The following is a 12092-nucleotide window of genomic DNA, read 5'->3' on the forward strand; positions in this document are numbered from 1 at the left end:
AAGAACCAGAGGAAGAAGAAGATGGAGGAAGAAACTGAAGGAAGATAGAAGGAAGAAGACCCAAAGAAGATGGAAAGAAGAAGACTTTAAATAAAGGAATTGTCAAAAACTGTCTCTTGTCATTTTTAACATTTTTGACACTTTTTTTGTGAAATGGTAGGGGTACTTTTGTAGCCCATTACCATTTCACACAGGGGGGGCGGGATCTGGGGGTCTCCTTGTTAAAGGGGGCTTCCAGATTCTGATAAGCCCCCCGCCCGCAGACCCCCACAACCACCGGCCAAGGGTTATGGGGATGAGGCCCTTGTCCCCATTAAAATGGGGACAAGGTGCTTTGGGGGGCCACTACCCCAAAGCACCCTCCCAATGTTGAGGGCATGTGGCCTGGTACGGTTCAGGAGGGGGGCTCTCTCTTGTCCCCCCCTCTCTTCCTGCAGCCTGCCAGGTTGTGTGATCAGATAATGGTCTGGTATGGATTTTTGGGGGGACCCCACGCCATATTTTTTAAAAATTTTGGTGCGGGGTTCCCCTTAAAATCCATATCAGACCCAGGTCTGGTATGGATTTCAAGGGGGGCCCCAATGCCATTTTTTTTTTAATTTTGGCGCGGGGTTTCCCTTAATATCCATACCAGACCTGAAGGGCCTGGTATGGAACTTAGGGGATTCCCACACAATTTTTTTTTTAATTTTGGTTCGGGGTTCGCCTGTGGAGAAATCCCATGCCATTTTTATTAATTAACTTTTATGTGTATTGTCGGACCGACAATTCATTAATAGCCGCGAGTAGTTTTAAATGACTTTTTTTCCTTTGAAATGTCATTTTGCTGTCAGACTGTTCTAAACACGGGAAACATGCGCCCCTTTACAGGCATACTATAGACACCCCCCAGGTATGAAATTTAAAGGAATGTTACATTTTTATTGTTTCACTTTAAGCATTATTAAAATCACTGCTCCCGAAAAAACGCCCGTTTTTAAGACTTTTTTTTGCATTGATACATGTCCCCTGGGGCAGGACCCAGGTCCCCAAACACTTTTTATGACAATAACTTGCATATAAGCCTTTAAAATTAGCACTTTTGATTATTCATGTTCGAATCCCATAGACTTTAACGGTGTTCACGTGTTCGAACAAATTTTTTGCCTGTTCACATGTTCTGTTGCGAACTGAACAGGGGGGTGTTTGGCTCATCCCTAGTTAAGACAGCCCTACTGCTTGGGGGCATTGCCGCCCCCCCCTGGAAAATACCACCCAAGGCAAACACAGATATGCCTTTTTTTTTCTCTTGTGGCTCTTAGTGCTATCTACATACGCATTAGGTTGCAGGTACAGTCGGCTTCTTCTATTGTCCTTTTCGTCTGTGGGAGGCAGGTGTATGCATACATTTACCCCACACAGGGATAAACGTGTCCTTTTTCCCTGGGGGAGGCAAGCATATGCAGTGCTTTTTTGGATCTGCATACATTTACCTCACACAGAGATAAACGTGCCCTTTTCCTCTGTAGTAGGCAAGCACATGCAGAGCCCTTTGGCTTCTGCATACATTTAACCCATATAGAGGAAAACATGTCCTTTTCCTCTGTGGGAGGCAAGTGTATGCAGTCCCCTTTGGGCTATGCATACCTTTACCCCACACAGAGGAAAACTTATCCTTTTCTTCTGTGGGAGGCAAGCATATGCAGAGCCCTGACAGAGGAAAAGGTGTTGAAGTAAAAACAGACTAGTGTGTAGTGTATCAGAGCATCTTATAAAAAGAAAAGTGAAAAAGCAACAAGACTATTGGATCCACAAGATCTTATAAAAATAGTCTCACACCACATTTACTAAACGCAGCAAAGAGGTTAATACCCAGATACTGGAAACAGGCTATATGCCCCACATTAGGAGAATGGAAAAGGGAGGTGGAAGAGATGATGGAGGCAGAAAGGTGGGTTTATAAGACCAGAAATAAACAGGACAGATTTGAAAAAATATGGGCAAAGTGGGAAAACTGATAAGATGTTAGATAAAATTAATTAGAAGCCATTGCCGGAAGTTAAGACAAACTCTAAAGGGGAATTTGATAATGGGGGAAAAAAAAGTAGGGAATGATCCACAACATTTCTTTTATATCTTTTTTTTTTCTGTATTTGTTGTTTGCTGATAAGACTATTAAATTAAATTTGTGATTGTGTGTCGTATGCTGATTGTACAGGATGGCTCCCTCTGAGGCATTTGCTTACCTCTTTTACTCTCCCCCTTCTCCCCCTTCCTTACCCCTCCCTTTTTTTTTTTTTTTCCTCTCACGTAATAAGTTAATAATATACTCAAAGTACAAGCACTTGAAAATTTTTGAATTATTATAATATATTCATAAATGAGGGGAGGGTTTATCCCCCCTATCTCCCTCCCCTCCCTCCCCCTCTTTTTTTTTTTTCCACTCACATTTAACAGGTAACAACAGAGGTAGAGCACAAGCACTTGATATTTTTGAATTATCATATAATCAACTAATAAATAGGGTAAGTTTTCCCCTCACGCCCCCCCCTTTTTTTTTCAACTAATATGTTAATAACATACACAAAGCACAAGCACTTGAATTTTTTAAAATTATCTTATTATGCATTCATAAACGAGGGGAGGGTTTACCCCCCCATCACCCCCCCCCATCAGCCCCCCTTTTTTTTTCACATATAACAGGTTAATAATATATATGGAGCACTAATATTTGAATAATTTAAATAAGTTTTATAACACTTTCATAAAATTGGAGTTTTTGGTTTTACTTTCTTTCACGTGTAATAAGTTAATGACACATATAGAGCACAGCACTTGAAAGAAGGTCTTTTCCCACAGTACACAGTACACAGAGTACAATATTGGAAGATCTTAAATTACTTTTATAGCACTCTTATAAAACTGTTTTTTTCTTTTTTTGGGGTATGGGGGAGGGGGTGTAGAGGGAGCCATCCCTGTTATTGGCGTGTATATATAAACTAGGATATTGAATATAGTCCTCTGTCTTGGGGAGATGAGCCATGTTAATGTTTATGGTAATAAAATAAAAATGTTTAATAAAGAATGAATTATAAAAAAGAAAAAGCAACGAGATATATCCATTTAAAAAAACTTTTTTTTAGGGAAAAGGATAAGATATTACATCTGGCGATAGATGGGCTTGGGGGGGGGTATTATCCCCTTGTGTTCCACGTGGGGATTTGGCACAGGGAAAAGAGGGTTTGGCAAAGAAATGGGTGGATGGGGGCATTCATATAGGAATAAATTCGAGTTGGGATTGGGAGCCATTGAATGAGGAGGATGAGGGATTAGCATAGAAGTTGGAAGGAGGTGGAACTTGAGAAGCCAGAGGATGACTCTTGTGTGGAGTAGGGAAGATGTAAGGAGGATGGGGTGGTGCAGGATGGCTTTGAGTAGAGAGCTGATGAAAGGGGGGTACTAGTGCTGCTGCAGACCCTGAGTGCAAGGATGGGTATGGATGGGTAGGTGGTGGAACACCACTTATTCTGGCACCGCGAAACTGCATTGCCACTGCATAGATACTATCAATGCACTGCTTCTCCTGGTCAGGATATGGTACAAAAGTGTGACAAAAGCAGGCACGTGGGTTGCCCGGATCTAAAAAGGCATCCACACTGCACCTCTCTTTCCCCACTTCCTGCAGCAGTGCTAATACTCTCTCCTTGGTTTCATTGCTGAAACCAGCCCCCCTCTGATGCTGATTATGTCCACGGCCACTGGCAATGACACATACTTGGCTGGATGCTGTGGTGATGGGATCCCATTCCACAGACTCCTAAAAAAAAGTAGAAAACATTTACACAAAACCATGGAAAATGTGTAGACAGACAGACAGATAGATAGATACATACCTAACACAGTGAGTTGTCAGTGGGCTCAGGTGTTGGATGAGGGGAAACATTGCTGGTCAACTTGTGGACGATTCCCCTGGCAGCACATCTAGATCAAATGCCTCCTCCTCACTCTCATCCCGGATTTTTGATGTTGTTCTGAAAAGAGGAAAATAGATTAAAATAGCTATACGAAAATATATAATTAAAAAAAGGAAAAAGTAGGAAAAAATACTATATCATATTAAAAACATAAAAAAAGGCTGCAGATAACTTAGCAAACCAACGAAAAAATATTCTAAAATAAATATAAAAAAATGATGCTGAAAACTTATCAAAAACTATAACTTATCCTGTAAAAAAAGACAAATGAAAAAAGGCTGCAGAACATTAGGGAAAAATATCATGTAGATAAATAAAAGAAAGAAGCAAAAGGTATTAAAAAAATATTTTACCCAAAAAATATATATATATATAATGTGTGTATATGTATATAAATATATATGTGTATATATATATATATATATATATATATATATATATATATATATATATATATATATATATATATATATGTTACTTTGTATGTATGGATTGCATAGATTGTTAGTGACATGTGGTAGATATTTCATGTCAATAGTACGAAAAATGGTGACATGTTCAATAGTTATTTTACTCTATATATATATATATATATATATATATATATATATATATATATATATACATATATATATATTTATATATATATGTACACACAGTATCTCACAAAAGTGAGTACACCCCTCACATTTTTGTAAATATTCTATTATATCATGTGACAACACTGAAGAAATTACACTTTGCTACAATGTAAAGTAGTGAGTGTACAGCTTGTAAAACAGTGTAAATTTTCTGTCACCTCAAAATAACTCAACACACAGCCATTAATGTCTAAACTGCTGGCGACAAAAGTGAATGAACCCCTAAGTGAAAATGTCCAAATTGGGCCCAATTAGCCATTTTCCCTCCCTGGTGTCAAGTGACTCGTTAGTGTTAAAAGGTCTCAGGTGTGAATGGGGAGCAGGTGTGTTAAATTTGGTGTTATCGCTCTCACTCTGTCATACTGGTCACTGGAAGTTCAACATGGCACCTCATGGAAAGACCTCTCTGAGGATCTGAAAAAAGAATTGCTGCTCTACATAAAGATGGCCTAAGCTATAAGAAGATTGCCAAGACCCTGAAACTGAGCTGCAGCATGGTGGCAAAGAACATACAGTGGTTTAACAGGACAGGCTCTGTGGAGCTGGTGCCCCACTGTGCATGGCTTTCTCTTCCTCCATCAGATACCTCCTAAACCTATCCTACAGGCGTTTGGCCAGGATCTAGGCTACAAAAAAACACAAATGTGTTAAAGAAGGTTAATCTGCAATCTTCAGGAACATTGTACTATGGATATCATGCCTTCTGTATAATGGATTTTCTTCTTTCCTTTCACTGCAAAGTAGTCAATCACTCTCAATTTGTCGTTAAGGCTGATGTAATGTCCATCCATATCTTTACTTTCCTTAAGCAATCATTGCAGAGGGGATGAGATACATCCCACAATTCTGTGTGGGCCTCTACAGCAGTGATGAGCTCTGCCTGGGACATGTCTGAAGCCATCTCTTCTCTAACGTAAGCAATGAGACTGTGGGGGTTATTTATAAAAGGCAAATCCACTTTGCACTACAAGTGCACTGCAAGTGCACTTGGAAGTGCAGTCGCTGTAAATTTGAGGGGTAGATCTGAAATGAGGGGAAGTTCTGCTTATTTTATAATCCAATCATGTGCAAGCTACACTGCTGTTTTTTACTTTCCTTGCATGTCCCCCCCTCAGATTTACAGTGACTGCACTTCCATGTGCACTTGCAGTGCACTTGTAATGCAATGTGGATTTGCCTTTCATAAATAACCCCCTGTGTGATGCCAGTGGTTGCTGAGAATGTAGTGGATCCAAGAAGCTGTTATTTTAATCCACATAGAACACCCTAAACCTTCAGTGTCAGAGCCAATGTCCGGACAGCAAATGTTTGGTCAAAATTTACATTCAGACCGAACATTAGCCGGCAGCAAAATAGTTTCATAGCATAGTTTGTGAAGGTCTTTTTTCACAGTACTACACAGTTTTATCTTAAAAGTTTAACAAAATGGCAAAGCACAGTGCGCAAAAAACTTCAAAACGTAACCCCATTTCCCTAAGCTCCCACTTATCCCTGTATTCCCAATATCCCTGTATTCCCAATAAATCACTCCAAACATGTGAAATATAAACTACAGATATGTGTTTGGCAAAAACTAGTATCAGGACAGTACACAAGATAATAGCTAGAAGAGATGGGCCAAACAACCCCCCCTGTTTGGTTAAAAGCAGAACTCCCGAACAGGGGAACCCCATTGAACTTTATGGGAACCGAACAGGAAAAATCAAAAGTGCCCATTTTGAAAGCTTATATGCAAGTTATTGGCCATAGGGGTATGGGAGTCCGAGTACTGCCCTGGGGGACATGTATCAATGCAAAACATTTTTTAACCACTTGCCGCCCGCCATATAGCAGAATGACGTTGGTAAAGTGGTTTCAATATCCTGACTGGACGTCATATGACGTCCTCAGGATATTGAGCCGCTGCGCGCCCCCGGGGGCGCGCATCGCGGCGATCGTTGTTGCGGGGTGTCAGTCTGACACCTTGCAACACCGATCCAGATAAAGAGTCTCTGACGGAGACTCTTTACCACGTGATCAGCCGTGTCCAATCACGGCTGATCACGATGTAAATAGGAAGAGCCGGTGATCGGCTTTTCCTCACTCACGTCTGACAGACGCAAGTAGAGGAGAGCCGATCGGCTGCTCTCCTGACAGGGGGGGTCTGTGCTGATTGTTTATCAGCACAGCCCCCCCTCGGATCCTACCCAGGACCACCAGGGAAGCCGCCCAGGACCACCAGGGAAGCCGCCCAGGACCACCAGGGAAACCAGCCACACTGGACCACCAGGTATGCCCCCTAGACCCCCAGGGAAATACTGATCTGTGCAAAGGCAGCTGCCAATCAATGCCCAGGCAGCTGCCAATCAGTGCCCACTCCCATGCCTACCACTGCCAGTGCCACCAGGGATGCCCATCAGTGCCGCGTATCAGTGACCATCAGTGCCACGTATCAGTGCCCATCAGTGCCGCCTATCAGTGCCCAGCAGTGCTGCCTATCAGTGCCCAGCAGTGCCACCCATAAGAACCCATCTGTGCAGCCTTTCAGTGTCCATAGGTGTTGCCTAACAGTGCCCATCAGTGCCCACCAGTGCCACCCAGTGCCACCCATAAGTGCCCATCAGTGCCGCCTATCAATGCCCATCAGTGCTGCATATCAGTGCCACCCATCAGTGCCGCCTACCAGTGCCCATCAGTGCCGCATATCAGTGCCCATCGTCAGTGCCCGTCAGTGCCCACTCATTGGTGCCACCTCATCGCTGCCGCCTTATCAGTGCCCGTCAGTGCCACCTTATCAGTGCCCATCAGTGAAGGAGAAAACTTACTTATTTACAAAATTTTTAAACAAAAACAAAAGCAAAACTTTTATTTTTTTCAGAATTTTCGGTCTTTTTTTATCTGTTTCGCAAAAAATAAAAACCGCAGAGGTGATCAAATACCACCAAAATAAAGCTCTATTTGTGGGAACAAAATGATAAAAATTTAGTTTGGGTACAGTTTAGCATGACCGCGCAATTGTCATTCAAACTGCGACAGCACTGAAAGCTGAAAATTGGTCTGGGCAGGAAGGTGTCTAAGTGCCCTGTATTGAAGTGGTTAAAAATGGTCATTTTTTCAGGAGCAGGGATTTTAATGATGCTTAAGAAATTCAAACAAAAAGTTTTTTTAAATATAGTGCCTGGGGGGTGGGTGTCCCTTTAGTCTGCCTGCAAAGTGGCACATCTGTAGCATGCATAGAACATGCTGCAGCAAAAAATTATATTTACATTAACATTCAAATAACATTTAAATTGACTCACAGTTGCAATTACTGACAGCCGGCTATTGAAATAAATAAAGGAAAAAAGGCGGTACTACGGACCGATGAATGCTGGGTCAGTGATATCACAAGGGGGTGGTGCTGCCAGATTATGTCACCAAGTGGCCCAGCTCTTTCCTATATAAGAACTTCATAGACCGCGGGAGCTTTTTTCTTTTCTTTTTTGGGTGCGGCCGGCAGCATGATTGATGATAGATTTACATTGGGGACACTGTTTTTTATCTTTTAATAAAGGAATTGTCAAAAACTGTCTGTGTGTTTTTATTACTTTTGACACTTGAACTATGTACCCCATACTCATTCACATTGGGGGGGTGGGACCCCCCCATTTAGTATTTTTTTACTGGCAAATTTTTTGGAAGTGTATTTTATAGACAAAGGCCCAGAATTCAGAGGTCTGTGGAATAGCCCTGGAGATATCAGCATCTCAACCTCCGCAACATCTCCAAAATATGCCCCTTTCTAACCAATAACACAACAAAGCTCTTAATCCCGTCCCTGGTCATCTCTCGCCACGACTACTGCAACTCCCTTCTCACTGGCTTATCTCTACATAGTCTATCCCCCTTCAATCCATCATGAATGCTGCTGCCAGACTCATCCACCTTACCAATCGCTCTGCGTCTGCTACTCCTCTCTGTCAATCCCTCCACTGGCTTCCGCTCACCCAACAAATTAGATTCAAAATACTAACAACTACTTACAAAGCCATCCACAACTTAGCCCTCAGCTACATCACTAGCCTCGTCTCAAAATACCAACCTAATGGTGGGGTGTGGCTAGCTGCCGAGCTGAATGGAAGCCTGATCTCACAGCTCCTGCACTGAACGGAGAACCAGAGCTCAAATCACTGCCTCAGACCCCACAAACCTGGAGAACCAGACCAGAACCTCTAGAAGGAGGAAAGAATACAGGATTCCCACAAAAATCACAGATTTCCTCACCTTCCCTCAAGGAGATAAAATCCAAGATGGCCACCGTGGCACTGCACAGCACACAGAGGATTCCTACACTGACCTGCCTGATGATGAAGAATCCTCCATTTCAGCCCAGCACAACTCATCAGGCTCCCAGCTATCCTCAGGCCCCTCATCCACCTCCAACAGCCCTGCAAAAGCAAGGATGCAACTGGATACAGCGGATCAGTCACAGGAGGTAAGGCCTGCATTAGAAAATCTCCTCACACAGCCTTCTGCAGCTTCCCCCATAGCAGCCTTCCCTACTACAAATCAGCCTGTCATAGACACTATGCTGAAAGAAATGCTGATGCCAATTCACAGCTCCCTCCAGTCTGACATTTCTTCAATGTTTACAGCATTTAAAACAGAAATGCTGCACACAGGGCAGAAAGTGGGAATTATTGAAAAGCAGATGAGCGTCATGACAGAAACAGTTAATGACCTGGTAGACGCACATGACCACACCAGAGAAGAACACCGCTGGGTGCATGCCAAAATGGCGGATCTCGAAGATCGCTCACAGAGCCAAAATATCAAGATAAGAGGAATCCCTGAAACTATCCTACCAGCAGATCTCAACTCCTACGCTAGGAAGTTGATCTTAACACTTCTCCCAGATCTCCCACCGATCGAGACGATCATCGATCGCATCCATCGTCTCCTAAAACCTCCTCACCTACAAGCAGAAGTACCTCAGGATACTCTGATGCGCATCCATTTCTACCACACCAAGGACATGCTCCTTACACAATCCAGACACCTGGGACAGCTCCCACATCCATATGCAAAGCTGCAACTTTTTGCTGACATCTCTCAATACACTTGTCAACAGAGACGTCAACTGCAAACAATCACAAAACCCCTCAATAATCATAAGATCCCATTTCAATGGGGGTTCCCAACCAAGCTGATGGTTACCAGAAATGGAACACGCCACAATATCCATACCGTCGAAGAGGGCATACAATTGCTCAAAACATGGGGTATCATTCCTGACAGTGACCCTCCAACCCCAGTGACCCACAAACCAAACGCGCAATCCTTCAACTCCGGTCATTCTCACCACTACAACAAATGACTTCCAAATCAGTGATGCTGTGAATCCAATCTCAGATAAGCACTCCGATTCAGTACCTGCTCGTTGCAGTTAGTTTACGAACTTTACCCTCAGCCACATTCAGCAGTCCCCTAACACACTGCTGACACCTGTTTTCCCTTACCCTCTTGTTTATCACTAACTACCTTGCTGTTTTTCTCCCTTCCTTCCTTATCCATGACAGCTCAAGTCCCTCTGATCCAGGACTTCTAACAACAACCAACCTCCTCGAGCAATTTACCCATCTGAGTAACTGTAAGTAGTACCTTACTCCACTACCTATACGCACCACTTTCAAAATGCCCAAATTTCTGTCACTGAACGTAAAAGGACTCAATCACCCTGCCAAAAGGACATCTCTGTGGTGAACTGCACAGGATTCTCACTGCGATGTCCTGTGCGCACTTTAAAACCAACGCCGAACCTCAGTGCTCCGATAAGAATTTTTCAAACATCTTTAAAGCCTCGGGTCCTGACAGCTATTAAATCTACATGCTCATTCACCCTACATGACAGCCTTCAGAATGTTGACGGTAGATATCTGGCATTGAATTGTACATTAACCACTTCAGCCCCGGAAGGATTTACTCCCTTCCTGACCAGAGCACTTTTTACAATTTGGCACTGCGTCGTTTTAACTGCTAATTGCGCGGCTATGCAATGCTGTACCCAAACGAAATTTGCGTCCTTTTCTTCCCACAAATAGAGCTTTCTTTTGATAGTATTTGATCACCTCTGCCATTTTTATTTTTTGCGCTATAAACAGAAAAAGACCGAAAATTTTGAAAATAAAATGATATTTTCTACTTTTTGTTATAAAAAAAATCCAATAAACTCAATTTTAGTCATAACATTTAGGCCAAAATATATTCGGCCACATGTCTTTGGTAAAAAAAATGTCAATAAGTGTATATTTATTGGTTTGCGCAAAAGTTATAGCGTCTACAAGCTAGGGTACATTTTCTGGAATTTACACAGCTTTTAGTTTATGACTGCCTATGTCATTTCTTGAGGTACTAAAATGGCAGGGCAGTACAACCCCCCCCCAAATGACCCCATTTTGGAAAGTAGACACCCCAAGGAAATTGCTCAGAGGCATGTTGAGCTCAATGAATATTAATTTTTTTTTGTCCCAAGTCATTGAATAATGACAAAAAAAAAAAAAATTACAAAAAGTTGTCACTAAATGATATATTGCTCACACAGGCCATGGGCATATGTGGAATTGCACCCCAAAATACATTCAGCTGCTTCTCCTGAGTACGGGGATACCACATGTGTGGGACTTTTTGGGAGCCTAGCCGTGTACGGGGCCCCGAAAACCAATCACCGCCTTCAGGATTTCTAAGGGCGTAAATTTTTGATTTCACTCCTCACTACCTATCACAGTTTTGAAGGCCATAAAATGCCCAGATGGCACAACCCCCCCCCCAAATGACCCCATTTTGGAAAGTAGACACCCCAAGCTACTTGCTGAGAGGCATGTTGAGTCCATGGAATATTTTATATTTTGACACAAGTTGCGGGAAAGTGACAATTTTTTTTTTTTTTTTTTCACAAAGTTGTCACTAAATGATATATTGGTCACACAGGCCATGGGTATATGTGGAATTGCACCCCAAAATACATTTAGCTTCTTCTCCTGAGTATGGGGATACCACATGTGTGGGACTTTTTGGGAGCCTAGCCACGTTTTTTATTTTATATATTTTTTTTTTTTTTACACTTTTTTTTGTAACTGTAACTTTTATAACTGTAACCAGTTCCAGGTTCGGGTCTCTCAAAATGCGATGGCATCTTGGGAGACCCTGTGAAAGTGTGCCTAGTTGCAATGCTGTACCATACGCTAATACTCAACTAGTGCATGGTAGCGTTCAAAACATTCTCCAACATTCAAAACCAGGATTCTCAGGACAGGAGGGAAAATAATAGCGGGTGTCACGCCTATATCCACGCTTGCTGCAGACACAACATCTTTTTTGGGGGGGTTAGTTGGGTAGGGGTACTCGGGAGGACATAAAGAAAATGCCTCTCATGCAGCCGACTGCATTTGGTTGGGGATGTGAATGGGGGAAGTACGGGTGCTGCAGAAGTGGTGGGTTCCCAATTAGGATTGGCGAATGCTGCAGGGAGGGCACTATGGGC

At 42.6% G+C, this 12092-nt stretch overlaps 1 long non-coding RNA gene across 3 annotated transcripts in view; it reads right to left on the reverse strand.

The window, feature by feature from the left end:
- LOC141145128 (uncharacterized) overlaps positions 1-12092 on the reverse strand; it is a 62489-nt gene that overhangs the window by 30435 nt on the left and 19962 nt on the right. For all 3 annotated transcript variants that reach the window (XR_012244515.1, XR_012244514.1, XR_012244516.1), the window contains exon 2: positions 3873-4010. This is a non-coding gene — a long non-coding RNA (uncharacterized lncRNA). The remainder of the gene's footprint in view (positions 1-3872; positions 4011-12092) is intronic.

This window comes from Aquarana catesbeiana, linkage group LG05 (genome assembly GCF_042186555.1).
Source record: "Aquarana catesbeiana isolate 2022-GZ linkage group LG05, ASM4218655v1, whole genome shotgun sequence".
Lineage (NCBI taxonomy): Eukaryota > Metazoa > Chordata > Amphibia > Anura > Ranidae > Aquarana > Aquarana catesbeiana.